The sequence below is a fragment of the Hemiscyllium ocellatum genome, chromosome 3 (genome assembly GCF_020745735.1).
Source record: "Hemiscyllium ocellatum isolate sHemOce1 chromosome 3, sHemOce1.pat.X.cur, whole genome shotgun sequence".
NCBI classification, from domain to species: domain Eukaryota; kingdom Metazoa; phylum Chordata; class Chondrichthyes; order Orectolobiformes; family Hemiscylliidae; genus Hemiscyllium; species Hemiscyllium ocellatum.
In genome coordinates this window covers 11,739,804-11,752,227 of record NC_083403.1, presented here as the reverse complement: position 1 = coordinate 11,752,227, position 12,424 = coordinate 11,739,804, and the positions used below count along the sequence as shown (strand labels likewise).

General features: G+C 47.5%; 1 protein-coding gene across 1 annotated transcript in view; it reads left to right on the top strand.

Annotated features, from left to right (window-relative positions):
- LOC132835079 (uncharacterized) overlaps positions 1-12,424 on the top strand; it is a 73,501-nt gene that overhangs the window by 49,043 nt on the left and 12,034 nt on the right.

Below are 12,424 nucleotides of genomic sequence, written 5' to 3'. Positions count from 1 at the left end.
TAAACGGTCTCAGCCTTCATCTCCTACCTCCCTCAGACAGGTCCTCCAACAGAAATAACACAAGGAACTGGGGGATGCTGGAGACCTGAAACAAAGGCAGAGATTACTGGAGAAATTCACCAGCTCTAGCAGCATCTGTGAGAAGGAAGTCGAGTTTGAACATTTCAGGTCCAATTCTGATGAAGAGCCACTGCTTCCTTCCCACAGATGCTGGGTGTCTGCAGGAAGTTCTGTGCTGTTCCAAATTAGCCATTCAGACAGTCTGCACTGCCAGGGCACTGTCAGGGGCACTGTCAGGGGCACTGTCAGGGGCACTGTCAGAGGCACTGTCAGGAGCACTGTCAGGGGCGCTGCCAGGAACACTGTCAGGGGGACTGTCAGAGACACTGTCAGGGGCACTGCCAGGAACACTGTCAGGGGCACTGTCAGGGCACTGTCAGGAACACTGTCAGGGGCACTGTCAGGAACACTGCCAGGGGCACTGTCAGGAACACTGCCAGGGGCACTGTCAGGGGCACTGTCAGGAACACTGCCAGGAACACTGTCAGGGGCACTGACAGGAACACTGCCAGGGGCACTGTCAGGAACACTGCCAGGGGCACTGACAGGGGCACTGTCAGGAACACTGCCAGGAACACTGTCAGGGGCACTGTCAGGAACACTGCCAGGGGCACTATCAGGAACACTGCCAGGAACACTGCCAGGGGCACTGCCAGGGGCACTGTCAGGAACACTGTCAGGAACACTGCCGGGAACACTGTCAGGAACACTGCCAGGAACACTGCCGGGAACACTGCCAGGGGCACTGTCAGGAACACTATCAGGAACACTGCCAGGGCACTGCCGGAGCACTGCCAGGAACACTGCCAGGGGCACTGTCAGGGGCACTGTCAGGAACACTGCCAGGAACACTGTCAGGGGCACTGTCAGAGACACTGCCAGGAACACTGTCAGGGGCACTGTCAGGAACACTGTCAGGGGCACTGCCAGGAACACTGTCAGGGGCACTGTCAGAGACACTGCCAGGAACACTGTCAGGGGCACTGTCAGGAACACTGTCAGGGGCACTGCCAGTGAGGTGGAAGGACAGCTGGCCTGTAGCTGTAGACAAACACACAGTGTGTGGGAAGGTGATCTTGTGATCTATTGGGTAGCCTCTGAGCCACTAGCTGTGGGTTCTAGTCCATCCCCAGGTTTGGGTGGCTGAGGACGATGCCATTCCAACTCAGATTGTTTCGGGAAGGGGTTGGTTGACTTGATAGCCCGAGCAGATCTGACCATGACCATCAGCCTGGGGTTTGATCTGGTTCAGGGATGACTTCCACACGAGTTCTCCTTACCCTCCTTGGTTTCTATGCTGTTGGTTGAACTGTGTTTCGGTAGAAAACTGAAGAAGCCAGACATTCCATAGGAGCCAGGGTCCATTTCATCATTTCAATTAATCAGTGGGGATGTTGAGAGCATGTGGAGAATTTATTACCTAAAAAAGCACAGATTGGACCAAATGGAACTTTAATCCATTTTGCCCAACTCATCCACATGGGGGTTGATCTGCTCCATGAGCAGTAATGACTAATCCTATGCGCCTGTTCCCAAATCTCATATTCACCATTCCTTTGGTCATACACAGAACTGATTCTTAACTACTGACACCATTCTCCTTTCAACACTGACTCTCGGACAGCATTCCCACTGTCTGGAACCTTCTGTGTATAAAATACAAGAAGAATCTCTCTATCCTGGGGCTGAAATCTTGTATTTCCTGGCTCTGGTTTTAGTAAGTTGTGAACAAACGCTCAGATCCCCCAGGCACACTTCACCATTCCACTGAACCAGAGCTGATCTGACTGGAACCTCAGATCCACGGCCCCATCTTCTCCCCCCATAACCTTTCACCCCTTTTACTTTTAACAAGAATCTATCCAGCAAAGGCATAAAAATATTCAAGGCCTTTTCTTCCACCATCGTTTCAGGAGGATCAGTCCTAAGACTCGTGATGGTCTGAGAGAAAAACCATTTCACCTCATCTCTGTTTGGAATCGATGGCCCCCGGTTTTTAAACCATGATCCGCAGTTCGAGATCCTCCAACAAGAGGAAGAATCCTTTCCACACCCACCCTGCCGAGAACCCCCGCCCCCCAGGATCTTGTATGTTCTAACCTCCAGCAGATACAAGCTCTGCCTGAATGACTTCTCCCCACATGATACCTGCCCATTCCAGTCTTCTCTGACCTTCTGACCTTTTGTAAATATAATAACTAACACTGTGCGCTGTGTTCTAGACATGCTCTCAGTAAATCTCTGTATAACTGAAGCATAACCTCCCAGCCTCTCTATTCCATTTCCCTTCATGATAAATGAGAGCATTCTATCAGTTTTCCTACGTACTTGCTGTTCCTGCACACTAACCTCTTTTCAGCAGAACAACCCGATCCCTCTGCATCTCACAGCTCTGTCATTGCGAACCTTTCAGATAATATGCTTCTTTTTATTGTTCCTGCCAACGTTGGAGAATTTCGCATCTTCCCACATGATACTCCATTTGCCAGTTTCCTTTGCCTCGTCACTTATAACCAATCAGTATCTTTCTTACAGCTTCTTGTCCTCTTTGTGACTTACTTTCTAAACTATCATTGTGTCATTTTCTGATGGCCACCAGACCATCCAGCCCTTCCCCACCACGTCATTCCTCTGAACGATTGAGAAGGTGTTACATTCACTATCTTCCAAACTAATGGACCTTCCCTGAGTCAAGAGAGTTTTGGAAAATGAAAGCCTATGTGTCGATGATCTCACGAACCACTTCCTTTAAGACCCTTGTCAGCCCACAGCTCGAACAATTCATTCTCAATCACTGAAATCTACTCGGTCCCATCCTTTGATAACTGTAGATACCTCTTGTTCAACTGTTCCATTCCTCTGCTTTAATGAAGTCAGCTTGTCTTTAAGTCTATGTTTTAATTTCCTGACCGTCAGCAGTTTCCTCCCTGCTATACCTTCCCCATTGCTTTAACATCTCTCCTGTCGTGCACCCAGGACTCTGACTGTGGTTTTAACTCAGGGTTAGTACTGATTCCATGCTTTATCCTGACTTTTATATTTTATAACCCCTCCCATAATGAATCAAACTCATAGTTCCAGTCAAAACTTGGGTCTTGTTTCTGCAGTTGTTTTAGAGTCAGATTTGTACAGTAAAGAAGGAGGCCATTTGGCCCATTGTGTCTGTACCAGCTCCTGAAAGCCTATGCAGCTAGGCCCATTCTCCAGCCCTATCACCATAGCCCTCTACATTCATCACGTTCAAATATATATCCAGCTCTCGTGCGGAAGCCACCTGCACCACGCTCCCAGGCAGCTCATTCCAAATTCTAACCACTCTGAGGAAAGCAGTTTCCCTTCATCCCACTTCTATGTGACATTCTGGAAGTTGTGACCCCTGGTCACTGCTATCATAGTAATGTTGTGTGTTATAGAATGAATCATAGGATCCCTACAATGTGGAAACAGGCCCTTCGGCCCAACAAGTCCACACCAACCCTCTGAAGAGTAATCCATCCAGACCCATTCCCCTACCCCATATTTACCCCTGACTAATGTACCTAACCTACACATCCCTGAACACTGTGAGCAATTCAGTATGGCCAATTCACCTGACCTGCGCATCTGTGGACTGAGAGAGGAAACCTACGCAGACACGGGAAGAATGTGCAAACTCCACACAGACAGTCGCCCGAGGCTGGAATTGAACCTGGATCCCTGGCGCTGTGAGACAACAACGCTAACCACTCAGCCACTGTGTTGCCCCTGTGTCGGCAGTCATGCTTGAGTGAAACTGAGGAAGATCCTTTGATACTGTCACCATCTCCCTCTCGTTTCTGCAGCCACTCCATCTCTCAGACAAGCAGCTGGGAGGCAGCACCTTCAGATAATGTTCCATCTGTGCTTCTGGGAGTCTGTCTGCTACTCTCCCTCTCTCTACATCTGCCCAGGTCAGCTCTTACTATGGGCCCACCATACTGCTCCCTGTATCACGATGGTTTTCCCAGTGTCAGTTAGTGTCCCATTCCAGTGAGACACAGCAATGGGTTCCCTCCTCTGTGTGGTCTGGGTGAGTTGCCCAGCCGTGCTGAAGAGGGTTAATGAACGAGTGTAAGACTGTGAAACATTCTGTGTTGTGTGTGATTCTACTGTGAGCGACCCCCTGTTTCACTTGCCCCTTTGTTAAAGACTGTTATTGGATTGATTTACCAAAATGGACTATGTTGGAATTTGGAGAAAGTGAGGACTGCAGATGCTGGAGATCAGAGCTGAAAAATGTGTTGCTGGAAACGCGCAGCAGGTCAGGCAGCATCCAAGGAGCAGGAGAATCGACGTTTCGGGCATAAGCCCTTCTTCAGGAATGAGGGGTGTGTGCTAAGAGGCTAAGATAAAAGGGAGGGAGGAGGGATGTGGGGGAGGGGCCTCCAACAAACTTCTCCACAAATTAAATATCAATCCAAATGTAATTCTTTTGGTTTTTAAATGTAGGTCGAAAATGGGAACTCTTTTTATATCTGCTTTTGTATGTTATATATCTTTTTATATCCTACAATAAATGTGGTTATATTTTACTGAATAAAAAATGTGAACATTGTCACAAGCTTTCTTGTGAAATCCTGCAGCAGACATTGTGTTCCTGTTAAGGCTGTGTGTCACTGGTATGTAGCCATGACCTCCCGTGTTGTACAAGTCAGTGATGAGGTGGCATGGCATCTGGTGATGAGGGTGAACTGAGTGTTTGGGGAAGGTAGTGCCATAGTGATAGTAACGTTCCAAAGGCCCAGGCTCAAGCCTGGACATGGGTTCAGATTCCACCAGAGTAGTGACATTTGAAATGTGGAGTTTAAAACTAGCTGAATGGGTGACTAGGAAGCCATTGTCAGTGTCACCAAACCCCATCTGATTCTGCTTTGCGACGTCCTGTAATTACCCAGTCTGGCCTGCGTGTGTCTCTAGACCCACAGCAATGTAGTTAATGCTAAATTGTCCCCAAAATGATCTAACAAGCCACTGAGTTCAAGGGTAAATAGGGACGGGTAATAAATGCAGCTCGTGAATGAGTGAAGACAAATGATTGACTGTCCAACAGCCTCTATTAGGAAGGGGAGCCACTTAGAGAAAAGGTACAGCAGTAATTCCAGTTGCTGAGGAGGGAATGGGGGAAGGCCTGTCTGAAAAATGCTTTTGCAACCATGAAAAGGGTCCTAGACCTTCGAGGACAGCAATGTCGATGGGTCACCGTCACAAATGTCCTAATAAAGCCCCAACATCACTCAACATTGGGAAAGCTACAGCAAATCCACATTCACCACACTAATGTGCAATTTTCATCACATACTGAGAATTGTCCAGAAAGCAGACCTCAGTTGCTGTACCTTATGTTCATAGGCTTCCTCTCCAAGCCTGTATCCATGGCGACAGATTCCATAATGTTATCAGGGCTAATCCTACATAGCAATCTGGTGATGACATGGTCACTACTAGATGAGTTTTTGTTTTAATTCCTGATTATATATAGAATTCATATTGCATCATCAGCAAAGTGAGATACAAGCCCTGCCCTCGAATATTAGCCTGCATCTCTGGATATGTCCATTGACATTACCCTGATCGCAAGTACCTCCCCATCCTGAGCACAAATGGAATATTGTCATTTGTTGCAAGTGGACCAGAATACAACAGAAGAGTACTTTTACTGCAGCTGTACAGGGCGTTGGTGAGACCACCTACTGCGTCCAGGTTCGTCTCCTCATTTTCAACATAATATCATTGCTTTGGAAGCAGCTCAGAGAAAGTTCATTTGACCCAGTCCTGGGATGAAGGACTTTTCTTGTGAAGAAAGATGGAACAGGTTTGGGCAAAAATCCCAAAGAACTGCAGGCCCTGGAAATCAGAAACACGAGCAGAAGTTGCTGGAAAACCCCAGCAGCTTTGGCAGCATTTGTGGAGGATGGAACAGGTTTAGCTTAAACCCACTAGAGTTTAGGTGAAAGACAGATCACATTGGAACATATAAGATCTTGAACGGACTTGACAGAATGGATACTAGATTAGATTACAGGCCCAACAAGTCCACACCGACCCGCCGAAGCGCAACCCACCCATACCCCTACATTTACACCTTACCTAACACTATGGGCAATTTATCATGGCTAATTTACCTGACCTGCACATCTTTGGACTGTGGGAGGAAACCGGAGCACCCGGAGGAAACCCACGCAGACACGGGGAGAACATGCAAACTCCACACAGTCAGTCGCCTGAGGCGGGAATTGAACCCGGGTCTCAGGCGCTGTGAGGCAGCAGTGCTAACCACTGTGCCACCGTGCCGCCCATCTGGAGGAGAGTAAGGCTAGGGGACATAATTAAGTAATCTCCCTTTGAAGATATAAACCAGAAGGATTTTTGACTGAGTGTTGTTAGTGTATGCAACCCTCTTCCCCAGAAGGCATGTAGACAGAGTTAGGTTGGTTCTTGATTGACAGGAATGTGAAGCCTCATGGAGTCAGACAGGAAACTGGGGCTAGGACACCAGACAAAGCAGGCATGGTCTTCCACAAAGGGCCAAATGGCCCACTCTGATTTCATGTGGAACTCGCTACTACAGGGAGTGGTTAAAGTGAATAGTACAGCATTTCCAGGGAAGCTGGGCAAGTTTGTGAGGGAGAAGGGAATAGAGGGCGAAGGATGATAGATTCAGAGGAGGAAGACTGCTCGAGTGGAGCTTTAATACCAGCGTGGCCCAGAGGATGGAGAGACCAGCTCCTCAATAAGCCACATTGAGAAGCTCCAATAACATTCTCCTCATCATTTTTGAAGTGATCCCTTCTATTAAACTGCAAATCAGTGACGCCAAGTTACTGGTCTACATAGATATTGCAGAAAGCTTTCACAGACATAAAGATAACCTTCTCTTCAGCGTATGATTTGATGAATCTTTTCTACTGATGATTGCATTGTTCTTGCTGGTCACTACCTACCTAGTGATATAGTCGCATGAGGAACATTTCAGAGAAGCTTCACGAGTCTGGTTTCTGGGATAAAGGAATTTTGTATGTGGAAACAATCAATAGGTTGGGCTGGGACTCAATAGAGTTTAGAAGATAATCAATTGAAACATATAAGATGCTGCGGGGAAGTGGTGGGTTGATACTGAGAGAATTTGTTCTCCTTGTGGTGGAGTCAAAAACTAAGGGGTCAGAGTTTAAAAAAGGATCATTCATCTCAGGCTGAGGTATGAGGAATTACTTTGGAGGTGTGTAAGGCTGTGTGAATCTCTCCCCCAGAGAACAGTGAGGCAGGGTCACTGAATCTATCCAAGGCTGAGTTAGACAGCTTACTCCTGCTCCTATTTCTTCTCTAGTGTCCAATTCTAGACAGCAGACTCTTGATAAGATATGAAAGCCTTGGACAGAAATGTTACCAGGAATAGATGGGATTTAATTCCTATCAGATAAAACCTTTAATTCCTATAAGTGTGAGGTGCTGCATTTATGGAGGTCTAACTAGGGAATGATATACATAACGAATGGTAAGTCCCTGGGGAGTACTGAGGAACAAAGGGACCTTGGTCTATACGTCCATAGATCCCTTAACGCTGTGAATACAACAGGCTGCAGCATCACGTCAACATTCATACAAGGTGGTCATACAGCTGCAATCCCAGTACTTTGGCTGCAAGGTGGTTAACTTAGCGAGTAGGAATCGAGGGTGGGTCCAGTTGGAATTTGAAACAAACAAGTGGAAGATATCCAGGAAGGAGGTAAGGCTGGAGACGGTGGGAACAGCCGCAGTAGGTTATTTGGCCCTTTCAGCTGGCTTAGTTATGGCTGATCTGACGGTAACCTTAACTCCATGTCCAATCCCTGCCTCCCTTGGAGATCAAAATCTAACTCTGCCTTGAAGTCACAAGGTGGTCAGGCAGAGCCAACACATCTTTGTGAAACAGAAATCATATTTTCACTGATGTAGTGGATCTTTCAGCTCCATGTGCTTTGTCCCACCGCCCCAGCCTTTTCCACCTCTATTGCCCCCCCCAGTGTTGTTCTGCCAATTACTGACCAACCCCTCGCACCATCATGCTGCCCCCTCACTCGTTAGCAGTAACAGTGTCTCTCCTACCACCACTTGAAGGGACAGGACATGATGGACATTTGGAGAGATACATGAAAAGGAAAGGGTGAGAGGGATATGGGCCAGGAGCAGGCAGGTTCACTTTAGGATTATGTTCAGCATGGACTGGTTGGAGTAAAGTGTCTGTTTCTGTGCTGTCAGACTCCATGAGTGACCCTCCAATAACATGCTCCTATATCTCAGTGTGACACCAGGCTGGGGCGGTGTATGTGCTGAAGCTGAACACAGCCTTATAAAGAGGGAACTACACAGTGAGTAACTTGGAGGGGCACTTGCAAACGGCAAGTGTCAATCCAAAACAACACAGAAGATGCAGACAGCCCAGAAGTGAGAAAATGTAACACAGAGCTCAGGCACCTGGCTCCATCCGTCTCCCTCCCATTCTCTCCATCAGCATGGACTGTGGGAAGGGAACACTGTCATTATCTCCTGGCCTGCTCGCACTTGCAGCCAAACACAATGGTAAAAGATAGGCTTCAGAACCTCGCCACAGGCTGGACTTAGGGGAGTTCAACTCGATTTAAACTAGATCCAGTCTGACATTTTGCTTCCACATCAACAGAATAGTGGAACTGGGGTAAGGATTCAGGCTAAGAGCCTGAATCTAACTGTGCAACTCCTCTGTTCTGAATCATAATGACCAAGTGTATCCTCAGCTCCACCCTTGGGTCATGGTGAACTCACAAAGTGAGGGGATAATCATAATGTCGCATTGGCCTCAAAGTACTGAGGGTAGGCTGAGTACATTTAGCCAGTCTGCCTGCTCTCGATGGTTGGACAGTCACTCTGGGGGCTCCCTGGGAATGTGGGAAGAAGCTGATTGGGGATTCAGTGTAACTTCTGTTATTATCACTTGGCTATGAATGCAGAGGCCCAGGTAATGTCCTGGGGACCCTGGTTTAAATCTTGCTGTGGCAGATGCTAGAGATTTAAGGGTCCAGCGATGACCATGAACCCATTGTCAATCACTCACTAATATCCTTAGGAGGGAAATCTGCCACCCTGACCTGGTCTGACCTTCATGTGACTCCAGACCCACAGCAATGTGCTGGACTCTTAACTGCCCTCTGGGCAATTAGGGATGGGCAATAAATGCTGGTCCGGCCAGTGACACCCACATCCCACAAATGAGGAAATCAAAAGAAAGAGCCAGTTTAGTTGAAGAAGCCAGTGATAAGTTCCATCCTGTTTCACCTAAATTAAGAAACCTGAAGATTACAAATCTTCAACCTGACACCCGGAAGCGGCAAGAACAAACCACGATAAATACCGGAAGAAACATCAAAGCAGCGCTTCACAGGAGGCTCCAACAGCACTGATGATGTTCCCTAGCCAGGGAACGAAACGTTTGCAGCAAAAACTTCCAGCTCGGCGAACAGAACCACAACAATAAGAAACCTGGGACTGACCCCTCAGCCTGATTAGTGACTGAGGCACGGACTGTTGCAATGTTTAATCTGCATTGAGAGCTGGAAAAGCACAGCAGGTCAGGCAACATCCAAGGAGCAGGAGAATCGACGTTTCGGGCATGAGCCCTCCTTCAGCCTCTCTGTCCTGTTTATCTCCAGGGGCTTATTTAGCCAAAAGTTAAGAACCAGACACAGATTATTTGACCTGACGGAAAATGTTTTTACACAGGTACTGCACGTGGATAAAACTGACCCTCAGTGAATCGATCCAAACTCCCACATCCTCTCAGTCTGAGCTAGTGAGCTTTGTGTTCGGAGGCACTGTTTATCCAGAGCTGGTTAGAACGTGAAACTCTGTCAACATGGTTGGTTAGAGTGAGTAAGACTGGTACATTCAAGGGCAGACTAGGTGAATGTGTGAGAGGGAAAGAATAGAAAGATACATTGATGGGTCTCCATCTGGAGGGTTGTATGAAATAGAAATACCAGAATAAGGCAAAATACTGCAGAGCTGAAAATGTGTTGCTGGAAAAGCGCAGCAGGTCAGGCAGCATCCAAGGAGCAGGAGAATCGACGTCTCGGGCATGAGCCCTTCTTCAGGAAAATGAACACATTTTCAGCTCTGATCTCCAGCATCTGCAGTCCTCACTTTCTCTTAAAATACTGCAGAGGCTGGGCATCTGAAACTAACACACGCTGGGGAAACTCAGAGCTAACATTTCCAGTCTGGCTTCCAGACTCTGCCAGAGTTGCTGATTCACCAGCATTCTCTGGGTAAATACCCAGACCACAAAACAACCTTTCCATTTCTAACCCATCAATCTCTGAAGAATCTTATCGGTTTCAATAAGGTCATTTCTCATTATTCTCTACTCAAACCAGTGCAGGGCTAATCTCCTCAATGTCTCTTACGATAGCTCTCCCATGTCCAGGGTCAGTCCGAGTGAACATTCCCTGGGCTGTAGTTAATGTCAGTGTACCTTCCCTTAGACAAGAGCATTCAATCTGTTCCCAGCTCTGGTCTGTCTAGTGCCTTGTATTGGTTTAACAAAACCCCCATGGCCTTAGATCCCCCTCTCCTTTGGAATAAAGGCGAGCACTGGCTGCCTGAAATTGGATCCTAGCTTTTTGTGATTGATGAACAAGGATTCTCAAATCTCTCGGCTCTGAAGCTGTTTGCAGTTTTTCTTCCTTTAAATAATATTCAGTTTCCCTTTTTCCCGCCAAAACGCATACCCTCCCATTTCCCCACATTAACTTCCACATGCCAGGGTTTGTCCCATTCACTTAACCCGTCTCTATCTCTAACAACTGCCACATTGGAGAAAGTACATTCACTTTCCTCACCCAAGTCATTCACATTTTTTTTAGACAATTATGGCCCCTGTACTGACTCTGTGACATTCCATTAGTTTTAAACCGTTCCATCAGAAAAAGAAGCATTTTTCACCCTAAACTCAACGGGATGCTTTTTTCCAGAAATAGCAGAGATCATCGACCTCATTTTCCCACAACATTTCAAAACCTTAGTTGTCCAAGCAGTATTAGATAGGAGAACATTTTCATGATGATGTTGAGAAGCTTTCCCTCTGAAGATTGTTTTGTTATGGAATTCAGTTCCCAGATTACAGGAGGGTTAGTCAGTGAGTACATTTTAAGGCTGGGTTAGATTTACCCCCTATATTGTCAGGAATAGAGATGGAGGTGGAGATAAGGTCACCATCAGTTCAGCCATGATCCTCCTGAATAGCAGAATGGGCTCAAGGGGCCAAATGGCCTCTTCCGGCCCTTTGTTCATAACTTCCCGGGACTGTGTGGGAGGTGCTCGGTCTGTGTAGAATCCCTACCGTATGAAATGGGACATTTGGCCCATTGAGTCACACACCAAATTTCCAAAGAGCAACCCACCCAGACTTGGTCCCCACCTTATCGCTGTAAGACTGCCTGACCAGGGATTTAGTCTGAATGTGGTCGGGCTCCGCAATCTGACCGTTTTGTTCGAGGGTCAGACGATCTGTTTGACAGTAGTGGGGAACTCAGTCTGATGGTGAGTGGGCTGGGACTGACTGCAGGAGGGATTCAGACTGTTGTCTTGTCTGTGTTCGGAGCACAGTCTGACTGTGGTGGGAAGTCACCCAGAACCTATTGTCAGTGTCAGGCATTCAGCCTGGTGTGGGAGGGACTCTGACTGTGGCAGAAGTAAATGTGGGAGAGACTGTGGGGACACTGTAACTGTGGGAGAGACTGTGGGGTCTCTGTAACTGTGGGAGAGACTGTGGGGACACTAACTGTGGGAGAGACTGTGGGGACTCTATCTGTGGGAGAGACTGTGGGGACTCTGTGACTGTAGGAGAGACTGTGGGGACTCTGTGACTGTAGGAGAGACTGTGGGGACTCTGTGACTGTCGGAGAGACTGTGGGATGATTTCACACTGTGTGCCCACACTGGCTGGCATTACCAGTCATTGGGAATGAGTACAGGAATCAGTGCCTCAGAGTCTGCAGCTCGATCCTGGAGCTCACCGGAAAGGTCAGTAAAACACCACGTCCTCATTTTTCAGTGGTTCAGGCTGGGCACTTCACGGTCTGAACATTTCTCTACCTGAGTGTCAGAGAGAGAGACAGACAGATTGTCAGAGAGAGAGGGAGAGAGATCTGGGAGAATCGAAGGGCCGGTTCTCATTCCGGATTCACTTGCTGTCAATTTAAAAACGAACAACAGCGAGTGTTGGAAATCCGAAACGGAAACAGCAGGAGGAAGCCAACAGGTAAGGTCAGATCCACAGAGAGAAAGCACAGGGTCCAGTGACCATTAAAACATTGACTCTGCTCTCTCTCCCCAG